Source organism: Panthera onca, chromosome C2 (assembly GCF_046562875.1).
Source record: "Panthera onca isolate mPanOnc1 chromosome C2, mPanOnc1 haplotype 2, whole genome shotgun sequence".
NCBI lineage: Eukaryota > Metazoa > Chordata > Mammalia > Carnivora > Felidae > Panthera > Panthera onca.
In genome coordinates, this window is record NC_138347.1 from 8,474,703 (window position 1) to 8,502,602 (window position 27,900).

The 27,900-nt window shown below is 44.2% G+C and overlaps 1 protein-coding gene across 3 annotated transcripts in view; it reads left to right on the forward strand.

Annotated features, from left to right (window-relative positions):
* Positions 1-20,822, forward strand: part of PIGP (phosphatidylinositol glycan anchor biosynthesis class P) — a 35,987-nt gene extending 15,165 nt beyond the window's left edge. Inside the window, exons 6-9 of one of the 3 annotated variants that reach the window (XR_013557825.2) lie at positions 5,052-5,203; positions 12,813-12,947; positions 14,774-14,919; positions 20,686-20,822. The gene's annotated coding sequence lies outside the window, so the exon portion shown is untranslated. Of the gene's footprint in view, positions 1-5,051; positions 5,208-12,812; positions 12,948-14,773; positions 14,920-20,685 lie in introns of those variants that run through there. The other 2 variants (XR_013557824.2, XM_078452797.2) reach the window with 2 other exon arrangements.
* The last annotated feature ends 7,078 nt before the right edge of the window (positions 20,823-27,900 follow it).

Below are 27,900 nucleotides of genomic sequence, written 5' to 3' on the forward strand. Positions count from 1 at the left end.
TAACCGTAGCACTATATATATACTATTTCAGAATAGGCAGACGCACTTACCCCACCTTTCCAATCGGTCTAGACACAACAAAAGTTCAGCACTTGGAGATAACCACCAAATCAGAACGGAGCCATGTAGACAGAGACCGTGGATGTCTCAGTGGTCACCTGTGTGGACTTATGACCAGGGACCAAATGTTCCCTACCCCTCCATTCCTCACCACCACATAAGTCCCAGTGTTCCAGAAATGCAACGGAAACCTCAGGGACCGAAGGAGCCACGGAGTTCGAAATAATGGCGTTACAGAAACTGAGTTATAATTGGTGAGCAGATGCTTTTGTGGATCTGAGTTTTCCCCCTGTGAATCTGTTTCACGTGATGCAGGGGAAAAACTCCAGTAACTCAATACCTGTCTCATCAGGCTCTTTCTGCAAATCCAGTGTCCAAGCTCTGCTTGTATAGGTCAGTCACAGAGGGCCATATGGCCAGGGCTGGATGATGCCAGTTAAAGCATCAAATGGCACCCTCCAATTGCACCATAGTTGGCCAGGCTGGCCCACTTGTGTTATAAAGCCTGTTCACCCTGCTCCTGTGGCCGCTTCTAAAGGCCCCATCCTGCCTTCTGACACTATAGTTTCCAGGACCCCCTCTTTTGACACCTCTCAGTGAACCACAGTTGACATGCACACCACTGGGGTGAACACAACACTCGTCGTCACTGTTCTGTGAAGGACAAGTGCCTGATGGGAATTCAAATACATTGTCCATTGGGGCACCTGGGTGGCTCAGTCGATTAAGCCTCCAACTTAAGCTCAGGTCATGATCTCACCTTTTGTGAGTTTGAGCCCTGCATTAGGCTCTGTGCTGACAGTCAAGAGCCTGCAGCCTGCTTTGGATTGTTTCTCCCTCTTCTCTCTCTGCCCCTCCCCAACTTGTGCTCTGTCTCTCTCAAAAATAAACATTAAAGAAAAATTTTTTAAATACATTGTCCACCTTAATACTGATGGAGCCAGATGTTCAAGTGCTGCATAAAAATGAAGCCAAAACCCAGCTTTCTTCCTTAAATCTGATGTGAGGAGGGCTGGCCTGCAGAGTTAGACACGGCCCAGCCATCTGCATGCACAAGACAGCGTGGTGCACTGCGTCCTGTGTGGTCCTGGCAGATAGCAGGCAACTCCTGTGCAGTCAGTGTGGCCATTTCTCACCCATCAGATAAGTCACACACCTGTGAGTGTTGAGTGTGGAATATAGTGCAGGAGTGTGTTCCGCCAATGCTTTCCCAAGAAGGCAGACTGTTTTAGTCACTGAGGCAGAAATATGAGCAGAAGGATGATGGTTTCCCTACTCTGGCCACTTAGGTTGTCTCCTGTTTTCCCCTATTAGGAACAATCAGTGGAAATCTTTGTGGATAAGCTTTGTGAAATTGTGCCCTTGGGCTAGGTTCCTGACATTGGAATTGTTACAGGATCAAAGGGCTTGAACATCTTGAAGATACTTAAAGGGAGGAATAAGCCCACCAACCCAATCAATCAAAGGAGGGAGGCGGAGCACAGTGAAGCGAGGCTTTAATCAACGTTCTGGCAGGAGCAGGTGTCTGACGGATAGGCACGCTTGGGGCAGTTACAGCAGATAATTTATCTCCTACTGTGTAAGTCCCTCCCCTGGTTCCTCATTGGCTGAGCACTACAGAAGTTATAGCCTTACCTGGAAGTCGCCTATGCCCATGGAAGGCAAAAAATAGTTTGACTGAGGGGCGCCTGGGTGGCTCAGTCTGTTAAGCGGCCGACTTCAGCTCAGGTCACCATCTCACGCTCTGTGAGTTCAAGCCCCGCGTCGTGCTCTGTGCCAACAGCTGAGAGCTTGGAGCCTGTTTCAGATTCTGTGTCTCCCTCTCTCTCTGCCACTCCCCTGCTCATGCTCTGTCTCTGTCAAAAATAAATAAATATTAAAAAAATTTTTTTTAATAAATAAAACGTGAAAAAAAATCTTTAAAAAATGAAATAAAGAGACCCCAGAGAGCTCCTTTTCTCCTTCTTCCATGTGAGCACACAGTGAGAAGATCATTATTTTAATGTTTACTTTTGAGAGAGAGAGAGGAGGACAGAGAATCTGAAGCAGGCCCCGTGTTGACAGCAGAGAGTCGGAGGCAGGGTCAGAACCCATGAACGGTGAAATCATGACCCGAGCCGAAGTCAGGAGCCACACAGGTGCCACCCAGATGCCCCGAGAAGATGATCACTTATGAACCAGGGAGAAGGTGCTCACCAGACCCAGAACGTGCAGGCACTTTGACCTTGGACTCCCAGCCTCCAGAACAGTGTGAAATAAATGTTTGTTGTTAAAGCCGCCCAGCCAGGGTACTCTGTGACAGCAGCCCTAGCTGGCCAAGACACATGGTATTCTCTCCTGCATGTATCAAATCTCCCTCAGCCTCTCTCATGAGGACACGTGCGGGGCGCCTGGGTGGCTCTGTCAATTGAGTGTCCGACCTCCGCTCAGGTCATGATCTCGCAGTTTGTGAGTTCGAGCCCCGCATCAAGCTCTCTGCTGTCAGCGCAGAGCCTGCTTTGGGTCCTCTGTCCCCCCTCTCTCTGCCCCTCCTCAACTCGCATGCGCATGTGCACGTGCACGTGTTCTCTCTCTCTTTCAAAAATAAATAAACATTAAAAATAAATAAGGACACTTGTGATTGGATTTAGGACCCACCTAGATAATCAAAGTTCGTCTCCCCATGTCAAGATCCTTAATTTGTCTGCTCCCAAACGCCACCTGCATCACCATCACAGATATAAACCATGTGCAGGGTCACCAAGGCACTGGGCAGGACTGGTTCTCGGGGACAGTGCATGCAGGTGCGCATAGAATTCAGAAATGACACAAGCCACTCCACATCCTCAGTGAGAAAGGCCCAGTGCATGAGTGCGACGTGCTCACCCCAACAGAGTCAGAGCAAGAGGTGAGTGCTGGGCTTGCTGCTGGGTCCTGAGCATCTGGGTTGACCACTGGCCCATAGGGCTGACCTGTCACTGTTTATTTATTTTTGAGAGAGAGAGAGAAAGAGAGCGTGAGTGTGAGTGGGGAAGGGGCAGAGAGAGAGGGAGACACAGAATCCAAAGCAGGCTCCAGGCTCCGAGCTGTCAGCACACAGCCCGACACGGGGCTCGAACTGGTGAACTGTGAGATCAAAGTCAGATGCTTAACCAACTGAATCACCCAGGCACCCCGCTGGTCTGCTGCTTTTAATAAAGTGTTTATATAGCAAAACAAGACAAGGCTTAACTTTGTCACATCTTCAGAGACTGTTCTTCCCTTATAGGATGACATTTACAGAGTCCAGGAACTGGCACCTGCCAATGTCTTTGGGAGCCATTATTCAGGCTACCCCAATCATATATCAAGGTTGGCTTAAAATCCATGTCAGGAAACAGAAGAGAAAGTATTCCCTCAAGCCTGAGGATGAAAACCCAAGTGCTAAGGTTGGCACAGCACGACGAAGAAAACCCTTTATCTTTGATGGCAAAGTGTGCCACAGAATACCCCAAACCCAGAGAGCGCCGATGCCATAAGTGGACTGTGTTAGATAATAAATCCCTCTTGTGACTCAGAGAGAGAGATCAACATGCCCGTACACAGTATTACTCTTCTCTCTCTCCTCTGCTGTCTCTCTCTACCCCCACCTGTCCCGTCCCCTCACCCCCACTTGGCTGGACCACCACACTCATAGAAACCCTTTCCGATTTTGCCCCTGTCCTCAGGAAGAGAGCCTGCAAAGTTAAGAGTTTGGGTTTTGGATGAGAACACAAGCTCTCAAGTCCTCACATCACCTCCTGGGTGGAGTGGGAGGCCTTGGAGAGATTTCCCCTCCCCCCACCCTGAAAGCTCCGTTTTCTCACGTGCTAGAGGGATACACCTACCTTGAGATAATCTTGAGGGTTGAATCAGGTAAAGCGGACGAAAACCCTGGAATCACAGATCCTGGCCCACATCTGTCCCTGCTGCTCCCTGTCCACACCCCACACCCCGTCCACACTGTGTTCATCTCTCTCCGAACGTCCTCTGTGCTACACACAAGGGGCCACGCACACACTTGGTTTTTACTTCACTTCCTGAGAATTTGGCTGATTCATCTTGGGTCCTGGGTTTCTAGCACAGACAACAAAGTATATGGTTATGGAGTGAAAAAGGAAAAATTCAGAGGCTCCTAGCTGGAATCATCAGAAGCATTACAATTAAATGGTTTTGAAGGTGGAAAGAGGGAGATATAAACTTTTCTCATATTTTAAGGAGTCAAATCATTTAAGGCCCTAAATATTTAGAATGATCAATGTGGAGATCTTGTAACGACCCGAAATGTCCAGAAAGCCATCATTATTTGTCTTCTACTTTCAAATTCTGGTGCCTTTTAAGATTTTTTTTCCCCCTGAATTTACTAAATTTATGAAATCAGTTTGAAAGCTACTTCAGACTGAATTCACTGTCATCTCTGAACGAGAAGATTAAATTTAATGCACGTGAAAGACAGATGAACTGCCGTGGGACAAAAAAAGCAATCAGAAATAATGGCCTCTGACCACAAAGGGCCACAAATTAAAGAATTGTCAACCCAAGATAGAGATTCTATCAGTGACGAATCTGTCATTTCACTTGCCTACCGATCTAGCACAATTATGGGAAAACTAACAGAAGTGACCTGAGTGAACAGACAGACTGGGGCCATTTGTTTCTTAAGTGAAATTTCCAGGCACCTAGCCCCAGCCTGTGCTTTTCCATCACTGCTGACTGGCAGTTGGCAGAGAGAGATGACCTTTACTTAACCTTGAGAATAACTCTATTCCTTCCTGGCCAGAATAAGGAATGGGTGTCAAGGCCTATTGACAATCCATTTGCAGGAGTTACTGAATGTTTGGTCTAAGTGGATGATATCTCTGCCTTTCTGAACTTTATTTTACAAAATAAATATCTCTCCTAGGCCATCTTGGAAGTTAGAGAAGGCCACACACCATGTACAGATGCCTGACAAATTTAAGAGGTAACTTTTACCTGTTTTGTTTTGGTTTCAGGTTGTTTCTTGGGTTTTTTTCTCACTCAAACATTCATCTGAATGAATATAGAGAAATAACCAACTTTCATCTGCCACTTCTTATGGGAAGACAATCTACTTTCGTTCTTTTGGGCATTTAGAAAATGTTTGTTGCTGTCAGCAACCCAAAAGGTAAGTGATTCCAAAACAAATGCTAAATCAAGCACTGCTTCTCGACTTAACTCCTTTTCCCCCAAAATCCCTGTGTAATGATTTGTTCAAAGATCTGAAGTAAACGAAATCGGATCAGATATCCCATCCCTCAAAGAAAATGGTTTCAGTGAAGTTAAATCCCCAAACTTGCCCTCTTTTTCACCTCTCCAAGCCATCCTTATCAGAAGCTTCTTGTCACCAATAAGATTAGTGGTAGTTAGTGCATTGGGCTAAATCAGATTTTTCATGTTGGATTAATCATGAAAATGCCAAGAACCAAATAACTTATGTGATTGAAAGGTGCTGAAGAGCCCATCAGCCACACAGTCTATGGATCAACAGACCATATCAGAAATACCCTTGATTAAAGTTCGTAAGATTTTGGCTAAGATCATTTCATGATTATAGCATTTTAAATCTACATAAGTAATGAATGTGGAATGGTATCTAATGACGGATACTTTAAATATTTGCATTGTTTTTAATCAGTATCATTTATTTTAAAAGTAATACACATGCATCATAGAGATTTATTTATTTATTTTTATTCTTTATTTATTTTTGAGACAAAGACAGAGAGACAGGGTGCGAGCAGGGGAGGAACAGAGAGAGAGGGAAACACAGAATCCGAAGGAGGCTCCAGGCCCTAAGCTGTTAGCACGGAGCCTGATGCGGGGCTCGAACCCACAAACTGCAAGTTCATGACCTGAGCTGAAGTCGGACGCTTAGCTGACCGAGCCACCCAGGCACCCCGAGAATTTTTAAATTATAGAAAACAAATAAAACTAAATCAACCATAACCCATCACTCAAAGATATTCTTAATTGTCTTCTATAAGCCCTTCTACATGTGTGTGCAAACAAACAAAAAACAAAAAAATACTGTGAATATAATTTTGTGTGCCTCATTTTTCAAATAACATTACATTATGAGCAGTTAATAATTGCATAATATTGTAGCATATGGATGCACCATAATTTCACAAATTCTCTATTAACGGACTCTAAGGATGGTTCTGATTTTCATTTTTATAAATGTCAGTGTAACAAATATCCCTGTATAGAAATCTTTGTTCTTATCTCTGATTATATCTCTTGGAAATGTATTTGAAGGGTAAGCGATATGAAATTTCTTAAAGCTCTTATTACCTATCGCCAAATTGCCAGGAAGCTAACCTCCGTTTTTACATTTCCACCAGCAAAGCGTGACTGTTCATTTGTCAACATCATGTATTGATAACCTATTTATTTATTTAATATGCATTTTAAGCTTTAACTATTCAAGAAAATGATAGTAGATCTTCTATGATCATTTTCAGAATAACTAAATAAGTTCAAAGAAATTTGAAAGCAATGATCTCTTAGGAATTTAGCGAGACTTATTTAACATGTAAACCAGAGCTAAGAGCTTCCTGGCAGGTCTAGGAGGTAGAAATGACTTATCTGTAGGGCATAACTTAAAGTTTCACCAAACTCATGCAGGAAATCCCCTTCACATACAAAGTAATTGTTTTACAATAATGAAAAAGGTTATGGGGCTGGTTCAAACTTTGAACCCACCTAAGTTATCTTTTGCAAACAATGTGCAATAACTCTCTGGAATATACAAGACCTTCACCTGCAGTGAAAAGAGCCTAGCAAAGTCTGTTAAAGTAACAGAATGCAAGGAGACGACAATGATCTCATTTTAGACACAAGCCAGTCGTTAAAGACGTATAGACCATCCTGTTCAATAGATCTCAGTTACATTTTTTTTTAAAGTTTATTTTGAGAGAGACTGTGTGCATGCACATGCAGGGAAAAGGCAGAGAGAAAGGGAGAGAGAGAATCTCAAGCAGGCTCCATGCTGTCAGTGCAGAGCCCAACACAAATGGCAAAATCATGACCTGAGCCAAGATCAAGAGTTAGATGCTCCACCGACTGAGCCACCCAGGCACCACATTTCTTTTTAAAGAATACAGAAACCACAATTCTAGAATTACGCTTAAATTATATAATTTTCCTTTGGGGGACTTACAAGATACTTTAGAAATATTTAGAACCTTAGCATCATTGTCGTTATGAACAGTTGTTGAAGCACAGACCGGTTGATAGAAGGCCAGATCAACCAACCATATTACCCAGTCCCTATTCTAATTTAAAAAAGGAGTGCACACCTGTGATGAGCACCAGGTGTTGTATGGAAGTGTTGATTCACTATATTGTGCAACTGAAACTAATATACTGTATGTTAACTAACTGAAATTTAAATGAAAACTTTAAAAAAGGAAAAATGATGGATTGGAATCCTCTTTTCCATTCTTTAGTTTTTTTCCCTAGTTGCAAAATACAGTATCTTTTTAAAAAATATTTATTTATTTTTGAGAGAGAGAGGAGTGAGCAGGGGAGGGGCAGAAAGAGGGGGACATAGGATCCAAAGTGGGCTCTGTGCTGACAGCAGACAGCCCAATGCGGGGCTTGAACTCAGAAACCAGGAGATCACGACCTGAGCCAAAGTCAGATGTTTAACCGACAGAGCCACCAGGCACCCTGCAAAGTGTAGCATCTTTGAGAAAATTCTTCTTTATTTCTTTTAAAGATTTTGTTTTTGTTTTTTAAGTAAACTCTATGCCCAATGTGGGGCTCTAGCTTATGACCTTGAGATCAAGAGTCTCATCCTCTAACGACTGAGCCAGCCAGGTGCCCTGAAAATCCTTCTTTAAATCAAATTTCATCCTGGCAACATTTTGTCTCAACCAGTAAGTGCCCAAGGTACAAGAAGTGTCTTTTTTTTTCTTTAATGTTATTTATTTTGAGGGAAAGAGATGGAGGAGGGGCAGACAGAGAGGAAGACAGAAAGAATCCCAAGCAGGCTCAGCACTGTCAGCACAGAGCTCAACGCGGGGCTCGAACTCATGAACCATGAGATCGTGACCTGAGCCAGTATCAAGAATCTGACACTTTTAACTGACTGAGCCACCCAGGTGCCCCACAAGAAGTTCCTTTAAAAAAGGTTTGCAGACCTTTACAAGAAAGCTGTTTTTTTTTTTTAACTTTTTTGTTAATGTTTATTTATTTTTGAGACAGAGAGAGACAGAACATGAACAGGGGAGGGTCAGAGAAAGAGGGAGACACAGAATCTGAAACAGGCTCCAGACTCTGAGCTGTCAGCACAGAGCCAGACACGGGGCTTGAACTCACGGACCTTGAGATAATGACCTGAGCCCAACTCGGGCGCTTAACTGACTGAGCCACCCAGCTGCCCCAAGAAAGCTGTTATGAAAATCCCTGTTTCAGGACTGGACTTTAGTGGAGATACTGCCATCACGATGTCCTGGATCCAGAAAATAAACCCTCCCGATGGAGTCCAGGATGAAGCGGTCCCTTTTTGGCTGTGCATGTGTTATCAGAAAGGGCAGGTAGGAAGCCCTGACGTGACACTTAAAGCACTTCAATAGCTTCTCCTTACCCTTCAAATGCACTCCTGGGATGGGGGCCTCTGCCTGCCCACCCCACCTGCCCCACCTGTCCCCCTTGCTCCGCCCACCCCACCTGCCCCACCTGTCCCCCTTGCTCCGCCCACCCCACCTGCCCCACCTATCTCCCTTGCTCCGCCCACCCCACCTGCCCCGCCTGTCCCCCTTGCTCCGCCCACCCCACCTGCCCCGCCTGTCCCCCTTGCTCCGCCCACCCCACCTGCCCCACCTATCTCCCTTGCTCCGCCCACCCCACCTGCCCCGCCTGTCCCCCTTGCTCCGCCCACCCCACCTGCCCCGCCTGTCCCCCTTGCTCCGCCCACCCCACCTGCCCCGCCTGTCTCCCCTTGCTCCGCCCACCCCACCTGCCCCGCCTGTCCCCCTTGCTCCGCCCACCCCACCTGCCCCACCTGTCTCCCCTTGCTCCTCCCACCCCACCTGCCCCACCTGTGTCCCCTTACTTCTGCCTCCACCTCCGCTAGGTTCTTTTCTGTTTTAGCCCTCCAGGTTCTCACTCCCCTCAGGGCCTTTGTATTGGCTGTTCCTTTGCCTGGAAAGCTCCATCCCCAGCTCTGCCTGGTTCTCTTCCTCCTCACCCTTTAGGTCACATCACACACCACCCTTCTTAGACCAAGTTTTTCCCGTTATTCTCCATCATGTTTTTCATGGCACAAATTGCAATTTGTAATTTAGAGCAATGCTTCTCAAAATTTCTGGAGTATAGGATGAATTTTTCTAAATTTCCAGCCCATTGCAGATCTATATTTTTGTAAAATATATTAGAAATGAATTACTAGAAAAATAAAATGAAAAAAAGACAAACAATAGAAGCCAGATTTTTTTTTTTTTTTACTAGACTCAATGAACATAAGATTACTCTATCAAATCACTATAGAAGTTTCTAGGGGTGCCTGAGTGGCTCAGTTGGTTAAACGTCTGACTTTGGCCCAGGTCATGATCTCACAGCTTGTGAGTTCAAGCCTCTTGTCAGGCTCTGTGCTGACAGCTCAGAGCCTGGAGCCTGCTTCAGATTCTGTGTCTCCCTCTGTTTCTGCCCCTCCCCGCCCCTCTCTCTCTCAAAAATAAACATTAAAAAAATAAAAATAAATAAAAAAGAAGTTTCTAAACACTTCTCTCAACTTCTGTGTTACCTCATCTCAAGCTGGTAACACAAATCTGTGGCCCAGCTCTGGTCCACAGACCCTACTAGCCCATGCAGCTGGATAATCATTGGTTTGTCCCCATTGGACTATTAACTCCATAGGGGAAGGGACCTCATCTGTCTTATTCACCACATGTCCCTAAGGCCTAAAATGGTACCTGGCAGGTGTTCAACACATTTCTATTGAATGGCGTGAGTGGTTGAATGAACAACCGGTCACTATAAAAGAGGGTGTGTAGAAAAGAGGGGTCCGATGGGTGCATTGGCTGGGTTGGTCACTGTTGGCCAAGTGGCTGGGTGCTGGTGGTGAAGTCTGCAGGCATCATGGGGGACCAGCAGGGGCCCAGGAATGACTCAGCAGTGCTCTCCCTGCCCAGGCTCATGAGAGGCCCCAGGAGCGGGCTTTGCCAACGTAGCAGCCTGGTTTTATCCCAGAGTAGCTCTGCTCGGGCTGTGCCCCGTGTTCCGGCTGGTAACCCTCTGATCTCTGATCAGATTCCCTCCGAGGACCCCGAGTAGAAATTCCACTCAAGATCCATTGCCGTGCACTGGGAGGGGGCAACGGGCTACCTGAGGGGAGTTTCAGAGAGTGAGTCTGGGGAGTCAGGTTTGGGTGGAGTCAGCTGGCGGTCAGCAGCCCTCTGCTCCGGAGTGGGCCATGCAGCCTCGACACTGGGCCCCAGAGGGAGGCCAGCAGGGACTCGGCCCGAAACAGAGACAGAATCTGCAGGGTGGGGGTGGGGGAAGCCGCTGGTGGGCTTGCAAAGGTGGCCCCTGCTGTGTAGGGAAACATGAATTGAGGAGAGAGCTGGCTCAGATAGAAACCCACAGCGGAGATAAGGCAACTAAACTTTTCTGGACTTAGCAGCCTGGCCAGGAGAAATGTTGTGGGCAAAACACACAGTACAGAGAGAAACAGGCAAGGGGGGGGCGGGGGGCTGGCCCCAGGGGCCTCCAGGACAGGACGGGGAGGTAACGGCGAGGTCACACAGGCCTGAGCAGCCAGGCCTCCTTCTCACGGGGGTTGGGAGACAGCCTGGGACCAAGAGGCGGCTGCAGAAGAAAAGCCTGCAGGAAGGAGAGAAGAGGGAAGCGGAGATGTGAGGACGAGGATAGGAGGGTGGGGCGCGGCCACCGTCTGAGCAGAGCCACCAGGTCCGACATTCAGGTCAGGCCATGAGGTAACCTTGGGAGACGTCCTCAAAACTCCCTGTTTAAAAGGCCCCTGGGAAAGGCAGACAGGCCGGGAAAACGATCTTGTACAGTCTCCAGGGAGACTGTCGTGTGCCCAGATTTCCTACTTTGTTTCTTTCTGTGTATTTTCCTGCACAGTGAGCAGCAAGATGTTTCAAATAAAAAAGGCCTACTGTTTGGGGCGCCTGGGTGGCTCAGTCAGTTGAGCGTCTGACTTCCCCTCAAGTGATGATCTCACGGTTGGCGAGTTCCGGCCCCACATCGGGCTCTCTGCCGTCAGGGCAGGGCCCGCTTCGGATCCGCTGTCCCCCTCTCTCTGCCTCTCCCCCTGCTTGTGCTCTCCCATAAATAAAAAAATTAAAAGGCCTACGTTTAAGTTGACCTATGAGAACGTATGATTTCTGTAGGTAAATGAGAACAGCCGTTTCACATGGCTCCACCTAAGGTACTGAGTCCAGGACAGAAAGCAGAGGGGAGTCAGGAAGACACATTCCATCGTCACTCAGCCCAGGGTGGGCGGTGGAACCTGGTGCCACAGGCCACAGAAAGCAGTGGACTTGGAAGAGGCACGGTGGCTGCATCGCCCAGTGCAGAGGGAGGGAGGGACAGGACAAGGGGGCAGGCCTAGAACGACAAGGAAGACAGGGGCTTCTCTGGCAAGAGGATGGGCTCCGGGCGGTCGGCACCCTGGGCCAGGCCCTTCCAGGGCGTCACGTCGGCCCATGCACCTGGCTTGTGGACACAACGGTGTAACCTTAGCCACAGTGCCGTGTCTGTGATGTAAGAAGCGTAAGCCTGCAATGCTCTTAACTGTGTGGCCGTGGGCAGCCCTGGGCTAAACGTCCACCCCCGAGTGTTGAGGATGCCTGTCCCGGCCACCGCGCAAATAGAGTCACCCACTCTCGGAACCCCCAGAAGTGCTGGTGAAAGGGGCCAGCTTTCCGAAAGACAGACCTGAGGCCCCCATGTCTATGCCAGTGGTCCTCCCCCTCTCTGAGGTGCGAGAAACTATAACCTCACCTTCCATTGTCACCCCAGATCTTCCCTTTCTTCCTCACTGATGTCAGGCTGGTAGGCAGCAGAGGCAGAGAACAGGGTCACTTACTTGCTGCAATGCTCATTCACCTGGAGCTGGACAGACACTCTCTTGTTCTACTCTTGAGGTCTTTCCTTAGGCCAGCCCGTGGCTGTGGGTTCCTTGCTCCTCCCTCAGCACTCTCTGGCAGGGCCACCCCTCCTGCGTGCCACCAGCAGAGTCCCGGGGTCTTGGGCACTGCCCCCAAGTGTCTCCAGCAAGGGTTGAACGGTTTTCTCATCTGTCAAGCGGGCACCATAACAGTCATGACATCATAGGGTCTCGTGAGACTGTCACAACAGAAGTCCTTAGAACAGCATCTGGCACATGGTAGGTATTTTATCGGTGTCATATGAGTATGTATTACTCTTGTTGAAAAAAACATAACATCTCAGGGCAGGAACCGTGAGATCATGACCTGAGCCAAAATCAAGAGTTGGACACTCAACTGACTGAGCCACCCGGACGCCCTATTCCAAGTTTTTATTTAAGTTCCAGCTAGTTAACATACACTACAGTATTAGTTTCGGCTTCTATAGGTCTCCTTATTTTAAACTTTTGTGTGGAGGGAACATCTACAGGGCAGGAATGCAGCCAGGTGTCAGGAGTGCAGCGGAACCAGGAATTGACCAACCAACAGGTTTCTTGGCCACTCATCTCTGTTCCTCCAAGCACGTCTGTTTCATTTCTCATCTCTCTACAGATCAACCTTGTCTACTGCGGGGCCAGACGTGTCCAGTCACAACTCCGAAATGCTCATGGTATAGACCCACCCACGTTCCTAGGTTGGCTTCCCTGGTGAACTGAGGGATGGTCCCCAAAGAAGAGGGAAATGATTGTGAGTTGGACGTACCCCCCCCAAAAGATGTCTACTAGAGGACAAAAGAGAGCATCAGTAGGAATTCATCGCATGCCGATATCAAAATGACAGTCGGAATTTCTGTCCTTTCTGAAATGAAAAAGCAAAAAACTAAAACATTAGATGTCACTATCGGTAGAATTAAATCAAGATATCTCTTGGATTAATGCAAAACGATATTTTCTTTTATTTGGACCTGAAGTTGGAAGCCATTGCACTCCAAATAACAACCAAGGCACAATGGCATAAAGAAAAGGCACAGTCCTGATCTCAAGGGCTTGGACTATTCAGAAGCTATTTTAAAATTTCTGAAGTTATTTTTATTGCATCTACTGTTACCTTCTTGTTGCATTTTAAATATTTCATTGGATGTATGAGGTGAAGAAGATTTCTTTTTTGTGTGTGTGTGGGTTTTTTTTGTTTTGTTTTGTTTTGTTTTTGTTTTTGTTTTTTTTTGAGACAGAGAGAGACAGAGCATGAGCAGGGAAGGGGCAGAGAGAGAGAGACACACACACAGAATCCGAAGCAGGCTCCAGACTCTGAGCTGTTAGCACAGAGCCCAACGTGGGGCTCAAACTCGTGAACCCGTGAGATCAAGACCTGAGCAGAAATCGGACGCTTAACCTACTTGAGCCACCCAGGCATCCCAGAAGATAGCTTTTCTGAGTGATGCACTTGGAAATGGTCTAACCATACTGAAAAGTACTCAGGGTGATCAAAGTAACTGACAAATAAAACCGCTATTCCAGTGAGCTTTGTGGCTTCCCTTGTGCACAGAATAATTGTGCTCATTTTCCTGGTTAATTGAGGAAATCCTTCGTGTATCTCCTATTTTTATTTTAGTTTTATTTGAAAGAGTCAGCAGAGAAGCAAATGGAAGAGTAAGAAAGAGCAATTCATTAAACTTGGGATTCTCAGGGCACCTGGGTGGCTCAGTCTGTTAAGTGTTTGACATCAGTTCAAGTCATGTTCTCACAGTTCATGAGTTTGAGCCCCACGTCGGGCTCTGTGCTGACAGCTCAGCCGGGAGCCTCCTTCGGAATCTGTGTCTCCTCTCTCTCTCTCTCTGCCTCTCCCCCGCTCACACCCTGTCTCTGTCTCTCAAAAATAAATAAATGATTTAAAATTTTTTAATATAAATAAATAAATAAATAAATAAAATTAAAACTTGGGGGGAAAAATATAAATCTACAGAAACCAAAAGCAGATTTGTGGTTGCTCGGGGCTGGGGTGGGAGAGGAAGGAGCTGATAACTAAAGACTGTGGGGTTTCTTTTCGAGATGATGAAATGTTCTAAAATTTACTGTGGTGAGAGTTGCACATATTTGTGAATGTACTAAAAAAACCACTGAGTTGTACAATTTAAATGAATGAATTACAGTATATGTGAATTCCATCTCAATAAGGCTGCTAAAAAATTAATGGTTGGATGGTTGGATGGGAGAAAACTGGTTTTAAAACAAAAAGCTATCTGGAACACCTGGGTGGCTCAGTTGGTTAAGCATCCGACTCTTGATTTTGGCTCAGGTGGTGATCTCATAGTTTGTGGGATCGAGCCCCATATTGGGCTCTGTGCTGACAGCACGGAGCCTGCTTGGAATTCTCTGTCTCTCCCTCTCTCTGCTCCTGCCCCACTCCTCTCTCTCTCTCTCTCTCTGGATTAATAAGTAAACTTAAAAAAAAAAAAAAAGCAATTTAAGTCAGCCACATCTATATCGTCTTAAACATGGAAAACTAGGAAGGGCTGGTTGACTAACTTGGTCTCTCTCTCTCTCTCTCTTTTTTTTAAAAAAAATTTTTTTTAGATGAGCTCCCTGCCCGATATGGGGCTTGAACTCATGACCTCGAGATCAAGAGTCATATGCTGTACTGACTGAGCCAACCAAGCACCCCTCACCTGTTCTCTTGATAAAGACTTCTCCTCTTGTATTGACAAACCAGCTTTCTAATGGTGAGTGAATTTATATTCATTGCATTCTTATATGTTATAAGGATGTATACTTCTTTTTAAGTTTATTTTTATTTATTTTGAGAGAGAGCGAGTAAGCAGGGAAGGGGGCCTGGAAAGAGGGAGAAGGAGAGAATCCCAAGCAGGCTCCACACTGTCAGCGCAGAGCCTGACGTGGCTCAAACTCATGAACTGTGAGATCATGACCTGAGCCAAAGTCAAGAGTCAGACGCTTAACCGACTGAGCCACCCAGGTGCCCCTAAGAATATATATTCTTATGCAATAAATAATTATTTTAAAATGTTAAGTTAGCCCAAAATATGGGATACCAAATAAATACTTTCCATTTCATAAACCTAAGCAAGTAGGTCATTATAGCTGTCCTATATGTCTTTGTATTAAATATTTGCCATTTTACAAATAACAAGTTTTCCACAAAACATGTTCTGGGCAGAGCTTTAGAACACGGCCATGGTTTATCAAAACATGAAAAGTGTGAAAGAATTCAGGGAGCCCATCTGACTCAGAGAACATAATTTCTGTTCAGCCACTGGCAAATGAGAACGTCAAACATTGTGGCAATTTTTAAAGCAAACCAAAGCGGACAGTTAAGAGCGTATGGTAACTTCTCTTAAAGCTGAAGCCGGTCTCTTTGGGACACTAGGGTGTTGTAAAAAAGAAAGAAGATGTAGTCATCGCTTCCCGTCTAAACACTAAGACATAATGGACACTATTCCAAAAGCCGCTCCTTCTAGGGATTAAGTACCTTGGAGACCTCAGAAAGAACAGGCAGCAACAGGAGGAATCCAAATAGAAAGAAAATAAAACTGGGGCGCCTGGGTGGCTCAGTCGGTTAAACGGTCGACTTCAGCTCAGGTCATGATCTCGCGGTCTGTGAGTTCGAGCCCCACGTCGGGCTCTGTGCTGACAGTTCAGAGCCTGGAGCCTGTTTCAGATTCTGTGTCTCCCTCTCTCTGACCCTCCCCCGTTCATGCTCTGTCTCTCTCTGTCTCAAAAATAAATAAATGTTAAAAAAAAAAATTAATAAAAAAAAAAAAAAGAGAAGAAAACTGAGACCCCTGCCCCCTCCTGCCACAGCCTGGTCTATTAAGGGTTGTAAAAACCCCAAGGCCCAGGAATTCTGGTGAGCCCCTCAAATTCCCAAAGGCAGGCAGGAAGCTAGAAGTTTCCTTGTTTTGAGAGAAAGTTTTCTCCAAATCCCAGTGGAAAACCAGTCCAGAGACCAGGAAGTGAAACTGATGTGGATGCATTGTTTGTTGGGGCAAATCCTCTGAATTTCTGAAATTAACCTGTGCCACAAAAACATCCTGCTGGAAGGCTGTGGGTTGAATCAGGGTTCCCTTGGCTTAAATTCAAATCTCAAGGTGTCAGGTCAGGGATAGGCTATGACACAGGGTAGTTGATGAGCCCAAGGCCACCCCAGAAGAACTGGTTGTAGACAAGGCCTGCAGGCCCTCCTGGGAAACAGCCACGGAGCTCGAGAAGGCAGCCAGGAACCGAGAGCCTCAGCCTGGTATCCTGTGCAAATAACTACCTTAGACTTTTTACTAACCCCAAAATAAATTTATTTCCAGATTGTAGGGGGAGATGGAACAAACATAATGCTTTCTCTGAGATCCAAGCCAAGGCAGGGATACAATCCTTGCTCATTTAGACTCCCGCCCAGGCGCAGACAGGAATGCCAGAGAGCTCACAGCGGCCTCATTTCCTGAGGGCTGAAACTCACAGGAGATGGTGTCTTCAGAAGTTATGTTTGTGAGACATCACACTCCAGTAACTTCGTGACTGATATTCAATTGTCCTGCCTATGACAGTGTTTGTTCAGGCCAACTCTGACGAAGAATGAACGTGTGTTTATATTTAGAAAATTTCTGCATTTGAGTGTGTTTACTCTTAAATCACTTCAAGTGGCTTTCTTGATTTTAGCAAACTAAAATGATTTATACTAAAGCTAACCATACACATACCCTATGACCCAGAGACTGCTCCTAGATACGTACTCAATAGAAATGCACACACATATGCACAAAAGGCATATTCAGAAGAATTCATAGCGGAATTATCCATAATAGCCAAAACCCTGGAAGCAATCCAAACATCCATCGACAATAGAATGGGTAAATAGTGATATACTCCTACAATAGAATACCCTAGAACAATGAGTGACTCTTAGGTACACAATCTTGAGTAAAAGAAACCAGACACAAATAAGCACACACTATGGTAAATTTCAAAATTGGGCAAGAAAAATCAGTGGTATTAGAAGTCAGAATAGTGGCTATCCTTGGGGAAGGGAGTGAGTGTGTTAGCCAGGGGAACACATAAAAGGAGCTTCTGGGGTGATGATAATCTATTTCTTAACCTGGCTTGTATTTAAAAAAAAAATTTAGCGTTGTATTTATTTTTGAGAGAGAGAGAGAGAAAGAGAGAGAGAGAGAGAGAGAGTGTGCACGCACAAGCGGGGAAGGGGCAGAGAGAGGGACAGAAGATCCAAATCGGGCTCCATGCTGACAGCAGTTAGCCCAATATGGGGCTTGAATTCATGAACTCCTGAGCCAAGTCAGGATCACCACCTGAGCCAAAGTCAGACGCTCAACTGACTGAGCCACTCAAGGCATCCCCCTGGCTTATATTTTAAAGGCTGTGTTCTATTTTAAAATTCATCAAGTACCGGGAAACCCAGTTAGTTTAGTTGGTAGAGCGTGGGACCCTTGATCTAGGGATTGTGAGTTCAAGGCCCATGTTGGGTTGAGACACTACTTAAAAACAAAATCTTTAATAAAAAAAAAAATAAAATTCATCAAGCACTTATGATTTGTTCACTTTTCTGTATCTGTTGTAGGCTGATAAATATATTTTAAAAAATATCTTTTAATGATCTATATGGTAGGTGTAACTATTGAATCAGTATATTGTTTGTGGAAAACTATGTAAAACTTTTGCATTTGCAGATGTAGTGGATGTACTTGGAGAGACCCCCAAATTATGACAGCTGGTGACCATTATTGTTTGGTATTGTTAGTAATGAGCCCCAAGTCTTACACCTAACTTAAATCTGGGTCATAACCCTACCACATTGTTCAAAAATGTAATCTTGGAGTTTAAAGTAACTTAAGATACTCACAGAAAGATCTAACTTCCTGATGGCCTGGATCTCAGCAAATGGTCTTCCTTTCGTGTCTTTGGAACTGAAGTCATCATCCTGAACATACACCTGAGACCTCTTCACCTTTTTGTGATGGATGGCTCAGAGGTCACTGCAAGTGTGCAGAAGACAAGGCCTTGAGAAACCCAGAGAGTCAAAAACGAAGGGTGTCAGGGAAAAAACCAAATGATTTCTTTAGAGCTTTCTCCTTTGAGTTAATTTTTTTTTTTAATATGGGTTTTTTTTTCATGCTAAAAAAAGATTACATAATTTGTTTAGTGGCTTAATGGCCAAAGAAAAGATACAAATACTGTTTTAGTAGTTGAGTCTCAGCTCTTTAAACAGCTTTATTGGGGTGTAGCTTATGTACCATATATTTACCCAATCATGGCACTGCACAATTCAATAATTTTAGGAAATTTATAGAATTGTGCAACAATCACCATAATCCAGTTTTAGAACATTTCCATCACCCCAAAAATTTCTTTGCACCCATTGTCAGTCAATCCCTGTTGTAGGAGGGCACTCACTCCCAGCGCTAAGCAAGCATTCTGCATTATACACATATATATAATGTATAATGCATGTTATATAGCCATATATAATATATAATTATATATTATGCATTGTGATTAAAGACTTGCCTTTTCTCTTTTTTTTCTTTTGTTTTTTCTTGCTTACTTAGATTTATGGTCAGGGCCTATTAATAAGAAACAAGCATGCCTTTCAATCTGCTGAGGAGCTCAGCACAGTGGGACAGAAGGCAGAGGGGAAATCACATGCTTAAGACAAAGCTTTTGATTTTCTTTACCCATAATCAGAGAGTACAATCTCCTTCATGGAGCAGTTTATACGAAATCTCATTATAGGAAGACAGAGGAATGGAGAATAGCTGGGGTGTCCTAAAGCAATCGCCTGTGTAAGTTGGCCAGCATGAATTTGGGGGAGCTACGGCAGTTGTCTAGTTAGCAGGAGTATCTTCTACGAGTCAGCAACCCCAACAACAAGTGCTCAGAAATGTGCATACGGAAATGTACATCCTCAAACAGGTGTCCTCCTCTCTGGTCTTCCTCCCGGGGTCCCAGCCACTGTGACAGCCTCCCACCTGACTTTCCTGTGCCCAGTCTTGCATCTCTACAGAAAGAATGCTCAGAACACAAACCTGATCCTATCACTTTCCCGTTCAAAATTCTACAAGGCTCTTCTCCACAGCCCTCTGTGGATCGGCTGGGCCCCTGAGCTTGCTGCACAAGACCCTTCGACCTGGTTCCTGAACAATGCCTCTCTTTCCGAGCACGCTGCAAGCCTTCTCTTGACATTTCGTGTAATGGAACCACGCAGGGTAGTCTGTGGTATCTGGATTCTTTCACTTGGCACAACGTTTTCACGGTCCATTCATGTGTCAGCATGTTTTACTATTGCATTTCATCTCTTTTTATTACTGAATTATATCCCATTGCATGGATAGACCACATTTTATTGATCCATTCACCAGTTGATCTACATCTGGATTGGTTTCAGTTTGGGATTCTTGCAAATAAAGCTGCTATGGACATTGGTGTCCGTGTCTTTGTGTGGACAAATGTTTTCACTTCTCCTGGGTAGACACCTGCGAGTGGTAGTGTTGGGTTGTGTGGTAAATTTATGTTTAACTTTTTTTTTTCTATTTGGATTTTTTATTTATTGCAGTAATAGTGATAGACCAGTTAAATAAAGCATGAGCCTCCAAGCATTGCATATGCTCATTTTATACATTTATAAATCTCTCCATTTAAAAATATTTACTGAGTGTTATAATGTTCTAAGTTTTGTACTAGAGAGAAGACTCAACTTGAAAAGAAGCGAATGATGTGACACATATAATGAAACTTAAGCAAGAATTCTTTTTTTGGGGGGGGGATATTTTTCATTTTATTCTGTTTTATCAGTTTTTTTTTTCATTTACATCCAAGTTAGTTAGCATATAATGTTATAATGATTATAGTATAACATATAGTGTTATAATGATTTCAGGAGTAGATTCCAGTGATTCATCCCCTACGTATAACACCCAGTGCTCATCCCAACAAGTGTCCTCCTTAATGCCCCTTGCCCATTTAGCCTATCCCCCCCACCCACCTCCCCTCCAGCAACAGTTTGTTCTCTGTGTTTAAGAGTCTCTTATGTCTTGTCCCCCTCTCTGTTTTTATATTATTTTTAGTTCTCTTATGTTCTTCTGTTTTGTAGCTTAAATTCCATATATGAGTGAAATCATATGTTATCTGTCTTTCTCTGATTGACTTATTTCGCTTAGCATAATACCCTCTAGTTCCCATCCATGTTGTTGCAAATGGCAAGATTTCATTCTTTTTGATGACACAGTAATACTCCATTGTACATATATCTAGACCACATCTTCTTTATCCACTCATCCATTGGTAGACATTTGGTCTTTTTCTGTAATTTGGCTATTGTCCATAGCACTGCTATAAACATTGGGGTGTACGTGCTCCTTCAAAACAGCACACCTGTATCCCTTGGATAAATGCCCAGTAGTGCAGTTGCTGGGTTGTAGGATAGTTCTATTTTTAATTTTTTGAGGAATCTCCATATTGTTTTCCAGAGTGGCTGCACCAGCTTGCTTTCCCACCAACAGTGCAAAAGGGATCCTCTTTCTCCGCATCCTCGCCAACATCTGTTGTTGCTGGAGTTGTCAGTGTTCGCCATTCTGACAGGCGTGAGGTGGTATCTCATTGTGGTTTTGATTTGTATTTCTCTGATGGTGAGTGATGTATGCTTAACTTTTTAATGAAATTGCCAAACTGTTTTCCAAACCGTTAACCATTTTACGTTCCCACCAGTGATGTATGAGGCTTCCAATTACTACTGCACATCCCCACCAATACTTGTTATTATCTGTCTCTTAAAAATTGTAATCATTCTAGGGACGCCTGGGCAGCTCAGTTGGTTGAGCGTCCGACTCTTGATTTCGGCTCAGGCCATGATCTCATGGTTCGTGGGTCCCAGACTCGCGTTGGGCTTTTCCCTGACAGCTTGGAATTCTCTCTCCTCTCTCTCTGCCCCTCCCCCTCTTGTGCATGCACTTTCAATCTCTCTCTCTCTCTCGAAATAAATAAATAAGCATAAAGAAATTTTTTTAATGTAATCATTCTAGTAGGCGCGTGCCAGTATCTGTGGTTTTAATTTTCATTTATGTCATAGCTAGTTGTGTTAAGCATCTTTTTTAAATATTTCAAACTATAAAATAAAATCTGCTTGTAAAGGTTACTGTATAATGATATAATAGAATATTACAATACTATCATATTCTAGATTTGCCCAGCAAACTCCAAGGCAGTTGAAGTTATTTTTATAAATACCCATAATTTTCGTAATCATCATAAAAAGTTAACCTATTTATACGTTGGTGTTTCACCAGCAATTCTACAAAAATGAGTCACACAGACAGAGAAAACCAGGTAGTTTTTCCTTTTGCTTGGGTATATTATCTTGCTATCATGGGGTGGGGAGTGGGGGGAGAGATGATAAAAATAAGTTGCCCAAACAAACAAACAAACAACCCCTCTGATTTCAGTTGGTTGTTCAGGGTCTAAAATAAAATTATGGAAAACTCTTAGTAGAGTCTATATAATTAGCATGGCAGGGATGAGCTACAGAAACAGCTAGAAAAAGCATCATGTGACCCGTGGTTGGCGTACAAAGCTGCCCCATCACGGGGAAGTGGGGACGGAGCTGGGCCTCATTGCTGGAAAGGGGACATGTTGCCGGATGCGGGTTCTGTTCTCAAACTTGACTCTTGTTGTAACTGAATTTCCTCTGTATGTAAAGGCATCAGATGAGTTCAAGAGCTTGGTTGAAACCTTACCAAATTCCTGGAAACTTCTTGGAACTTGCAGAGAAGAGTTCTTAGACTTTCTCCTCCAGGATAGAATGTTCCAGCTCTCTTTTCACATTTCCATTTCACAACCCGTTTCATTGCTAATGAGGTAAGCTCCTAAATCCTTTTACAAAATCTCGACTCAAGAAAAATGAAGAGCCCACTGCCCATGGTCACTCACTGGGCACCTCAGCACTCCTGAGCTCTAGGCCATTCATAAAGATCTAAAGAGGGGCCTCTGAGTGGCTCAGCTGGGTAACATCTGACTTCAGCTCAGGTCATGATCTCATGGTTCATGGGTTCTAAGCTCATTTTGAGCCCCACATTGGGCTCTGCTCCGACAGTGTTGAGCCTGCTTGGGATCCTCTCTCTGCCCCTCCTGCACTCGTACACACTCGCACTTTCTCCTTCTCTCAAAAATTAAATTAATTAATTAAAAAAAAAAAAAAAGGTCTCAAAGAAAAGATTGGCCTTGTTGGTAATGTCGTTCTTTTCCTCTGGAACTTCCTGGTCCGTGCACCTTCACCCAACTCCTTATGCTATTTTCTGGCTGGAGGAGACCAGACATGTTCAGGACAGGCTTCTAAAAACTGTGCTCTTGTTCCTGCTCCTACATGTACACACAACGGAATCGGGCCCCTGTCCACCAGTAGACGGGTATGGAAACAGTTGAAGAAGTGTTATTTCTCATAGCCCCAAGCTGGAAACAAACCACATACGCACCACAAGGAGAGGGGATGGACACATGTACAGCCACGCAGTGGGGGTCTCTTCAGCAGAGAATGAGACCCCTACAACTGCCCACACAGTTTGAAAGAATCTCACAAACGAATGTCAAGGAAAGAAGCCAGACAGGAAAGAGCACATGTCCTGTGATCCTACTGATCCCAAGTTCAAAACCTGTCAAATGGAGTCTGTAGTGTAAGAGGGGGTCATGACTGGAAGGGAGCACTTATCCTAGGTGGCTAGTTGTGTTTCCTTTTTTTTAAAAAAGTGTGTTTTTTAATGTTTATTTATTTTTCAGAGAGAGACTGGGAGACAGAGCATGAGTCGGAGAGGGGCAGAGAGAGAGGGAGACACAGAATCCAAAGCAGGCTGCAGGCTCTTAGCTGTCAGCACAGAGCCCGATGTGGGGCTCGAACTCATGAACCGGGAGATGAAGACCTGAGCTGAGCGAAGGTGGACACTTAACTGAGCAACCCAGGCACCCCTAAAACTTTTTTGAGGTTTTTTTTTTCAATTTACTTATTTTGAGAGAGACAAAGAGAGAATGAACAGGGGCAGAGAGAGAGGGGCACAGAGGACCCGAAGCAGGCTCTGTGCTGACAGCAGAGAGCCCGATGCAAGGCTCAAACTCACAAACTGTGATATCATGACCTAAGCTGAGGTCAGACCCTTAACAGACTGAGCCAGCCACGTGCCCCTACTTGTGTTTTCTATTTGATCTGGAGTGCTGTTTGCATGATCATATTAACCTTGCAAATACATATCAAGCTTATGCCATGTTTTCACAGGTGTCATTCTTCAATAAAAAATTTACAATGAAAAATTAGCCTGGAGGGAAGAAAGGATGCTTTATTTCTTAATGTCAGTATTTATAATAAAATTGCTATGAAATTTCCCCTAAACAAATGTGTTTTTCAATATATTATTCAAATAGACCTCTGGAATATAAAGAGAAATGATAATCTTTTATATAATTTCAGAGAGAGTTTTATACCTTACTTTAAAATCTACCTAAAATGTGGGCACCTGGATGGTTCAGTCGGTTAAGCATCCGACTTTGGCTCAGGTCATGATCTCACAGTTCTTGAGTTCGAGCCCCGCATCGGGCTCTGTGCTGACAGCTCAGAGCCTGGAGTCTGCTTCGGATTCTCTGTCTCCCGCTCTCTCTGCCCCTCCCCTGCTTGCAGTCTCTTCCTCTCAAAATAAATAAACTTAAAAAAAAAAACCCCCAAGGGGCTCCTGGGTGGCTGAGTCAGTTAAGCGTCCGACTTCAGCTCAGGTCATGATGTCACAGTCTGTGGGTTCGAGCCCCACATCGGGCTCTGTGCTGACAGCTCAGAGCCTGGAGTCTGCTTCAGATTCTGTGTCTCCCTCTCTCTCTGCCCCTGCCCTGCTCATGCTCTGTCTCTCTCTGTCTCAAAAATAAATAAAAACATTTTAAAAAATTCTAAAATCTACCTAAAATAAAATCTCCACTTCCTTTGTAGAAAGCCCACCAGAATTTACTCCAAAGTCCCAAAAAGTAAAAATCTGTGAGCCTACTGGCTGGTCAGTGGTACATATTTTATTTCGTTGCAGCCTTCTTCGAGGACTAATGTTGTTTCCCCTGAGGGAAGATAATGTTATTGAAGATGGACTGTAAACCAGGTGGTGGAACATTCCACTGGGGAGCAATGGGTCAGGTGCAGCAAGGCCCTGCAGCCTTATCTGTCTCTCTCCAGGCCAATAACAGGAATTTGCAGAACAAGGATTTGCTTATTTCCTGATTCAGAATGAAATTTTCTCTGAGCTAGTGTAACTGGATCGTATAGGAATCAAATCTGAGTTGGTGAAGCCATTGGCACCGTGCCTTAACCAAGTCGGGGCGTCTGCACCGTGGGTGCACACAGCCCAGGGGAAGGCGCAAAGAAATCCATAAGGAATATTGGGAGTTCTGGAGTTTTAGAAGTCTAAAAAATTGTTTAAATAATTTAATTTAACCTCTATTAATTTATTTTATTTAAAAAAATTTTTTTAACGCTTATTATTTTTGAGAGACAGAGTGTAAGTGGGGGAGGGGCAGAGAGAGAGGAAGACAGAGTCCAAAGCAGGCTCCAGGCTCCGAGCTGTCCGCACAGAGCCCGACGTGGGCTTAAATCCATGAACCGTGAGCTCATGACCTGAGCTCAAGTTGGACACCCAGCCGACTGAGCCACCCAGGCACCCCTCACCCTTGTTCATTTAATGCACAGATCGACACTGTACCTTTGCTTGGCACCTGGTCATGGATCATACAAGGTCTCGTGAGACAGGAAGAGGGTTTGCATAACAGCAGGTGATGGAGTCACCTGTACTTACTGGGCCCAGTATATTGCCGTGTATACATGTGTGATGACGTAGATTTATAGGTTGTGTTAACCAATTGTAACTAAATTAACACACACCAGAAAGACAAAGCGTTTTAAAAATAATTCTGCCCAATTATCACAATTCAACAAGAAAAAGACAACCCAGTTAGAAAATGCACAAAGACTGGAATCGACATTTCATGAAAGAAGATATACAAATTGCCAGGAAGCACATGAAAAGTGCCCATCATTAGTCATTAGGGAACTGCAAATCAAAACCACAGTGAGGTATCCATTCAGACCCACTAGGCTGGCTGTAATCAGAAAAACAGACAGTCACAAGCATAACCAAGGATGCAGACAAATTGGAACCTTCATGTGCTGCTGATGGGAATGGACAATGGTGCAATTGCTTTGAAAACTTCTGGCAGTTTCTCAGGTAAAAAGAGCTATCATTTGGGGGCGCCTGGGTGGCTCAGTCAGTTAAGCGTCTGACTTCAGCTCAGGTCATGATCTCACAGTTTGTGGGTTCGAGCCCCGTGTCAGGCTCTGTGCTGACAGCTCAGAGCCTGGAGCCTGTTTCAGATTCTGTGTCTCCCTCTCTCTGACCCTCCCCCGTTCATGCTCTGTCTCTCCCTGTCTCAAAAATAAATTAAAAAAAAAAAAAACGTTTAAAAAAAATTTTTTTTAAAAATTAAAAAAAAATAAAATAAAATAGCAAACAGAAAACAATATGGCCACACATTGAAATGCGTTCTTTTGTCGGCAAATCCGCTGGAAGGCTCATAGAAAATGCACTGGAGACGTGAAGAAAAAAATATTACAGCAAATTACCCAGCGTGGGAGGCTTGTCACACAGCTGGGTGAAAGTACAAATGCTTCCAGCGGGCTTCAGCCCCTGGTATTTGCAAGACTCTGTTTCCATAATCACATTCATTAGGAGCTATTTTTTTGTGAGCCGCTAAAAGATGTCTCATAGAAGTCAGCCGGAACCACAGATTACTTATTCAAAATAACACATTTAATGGAAACCTGGCTAATTGTAACCATTGTTGGAGTGGCTGACTTGATTCGAATTTTTTAAAGATTCCGGAGAAAAAGTGTATAGATGGTACCACATGTGATCTCTGTTTTCTACATCATTATCAGGCAAGCTGTTGCAGAAAATGAAGGAGAAATGTAGGTTTTAGAAAACGCCATCGGGGCGCCTGGGTGGCTCGGTCGGTTAAGCGTCCGACTTCGGCTCAGGTCACGATCTCCTGGTCCGTGGGTTCGAGCCCCGCGTCGGGCTCTGTGCTGACAGCTCAGAGCCTGGAGCCTGTTTCGGATTCTGTGTCTCCCTCTCTCTGTGACCCTCCCCCGTTCATGCTCTGTCTCTCTCTGTCTCAAAAATAAATAAACGTTAAAAAAAATTTTTTTTTTAAAAAGAAAACGCCATCAAGGTGACTTTTTTTTCTTTTTTGTAAACGAATGGAAATGGAGGTCAAAACAGCCAAACATCAGCAATTTCAAATGGTTCCATATAATGTATAGTTTATAAGTGAATATATGGCAGACCAAGTTTGTTTTCTTGATGGGAAACGGGCAACTGGGCCAGATCTTTTTTTCTCAGTAAAACTGATTTATTGAGAAAACTAAACAAAGCCAAATGTGATGACTGAAGCTTCATCTCAAGCATCCGATGAAGGGACAGTAAGGGTAAGACTTCTAATATTTTTCTGTTACAACCTGGCAAAGTAGGATGCCATCTGAAATCCTTTCTGAAATAAGCCCAGGTAGAATTGTTTTAAAGTTTGAAAAAAGGCACTTTAAACAAGTAAAATAATCATATTAACAAAAAAAAATTTTGAAGAAAAAATCTGAAAAGAGGAAAAAAAACGCCAAAAAAAAAAAAATCAAACAATCCGATTAAAAAATGAGCAGAGGATCTAAATAGACATTTTTCCAAAGAAGACATTCATTCAGATGGCCAACAGGCACACGAAACGATGCTCAGTGTCACTCACCATCAGGGAAATGAAATCAAACCACAAGGAGATACCACCTCACACCTATCAGAACGGCTAGTATCAAAGAGACAAGGGGCGCCTGGGTGGCTCAGTTCGTTGAGCGTCCGACTTCGGCTCAGGTCATGATCTCATGGTCTGTGGGTTCGAGCCCCGCGTCTGGCTCTGTGCTGACAGGTCAGAGCCTGGAACCTGCTTCGGATTCTGTGTCTCCCTCTCTCTCTGCCCCTCCCCTGTTCATGCTCTGTCTCTGTGTCTCAAAAATAAAAAAATAAGACATTAAATTTTTAAAAAGACAAGAAATAGGGGCGACTGGCTGGCTCAGTCAGTAGAGCGTGTGACTCAATCTCAGGGTTATAAGCTCGAGTCCCACGATGGGTGTAGAGATTACTTAAAAATAAAATCTTTTAAAAAAAGACAAGAAATAACAAGCGTCAGGGAGGATGTGAAAAAAAAAAAAAAGGGAACTCTTGTGCACTACAGGCGGGAATGAAAATTGGTGCAGCCACTGTGGAAAACAGTTATGGAGGATCCTCAAAAACTTAAAAATAGAATCCAGTAATTCCACAGCTCCGTATTTACCCAAAGAGAGCAAAAACACGAATTTGAAAAGACAGATGCACCTCTGTGTTTACTGCAGCATTATTTACAACAGCCAAGACATAGAAGCAGCCCAAGTGTCTGTGAAGAGATAAATGGATAAAGATGTGAGATAGAGATAGAGATAGAGATAGAGATAGATAGAGATAGAGATAGATAGAGATAGATAATGGGATATTACTCAGCCATAAAAAAGAATGAGATCTTGCCATTTGCAACACTATGGATGGACAAATACCATATGATTTCACTTATATGTGGAGTCTCAAAAACAAAGCAAA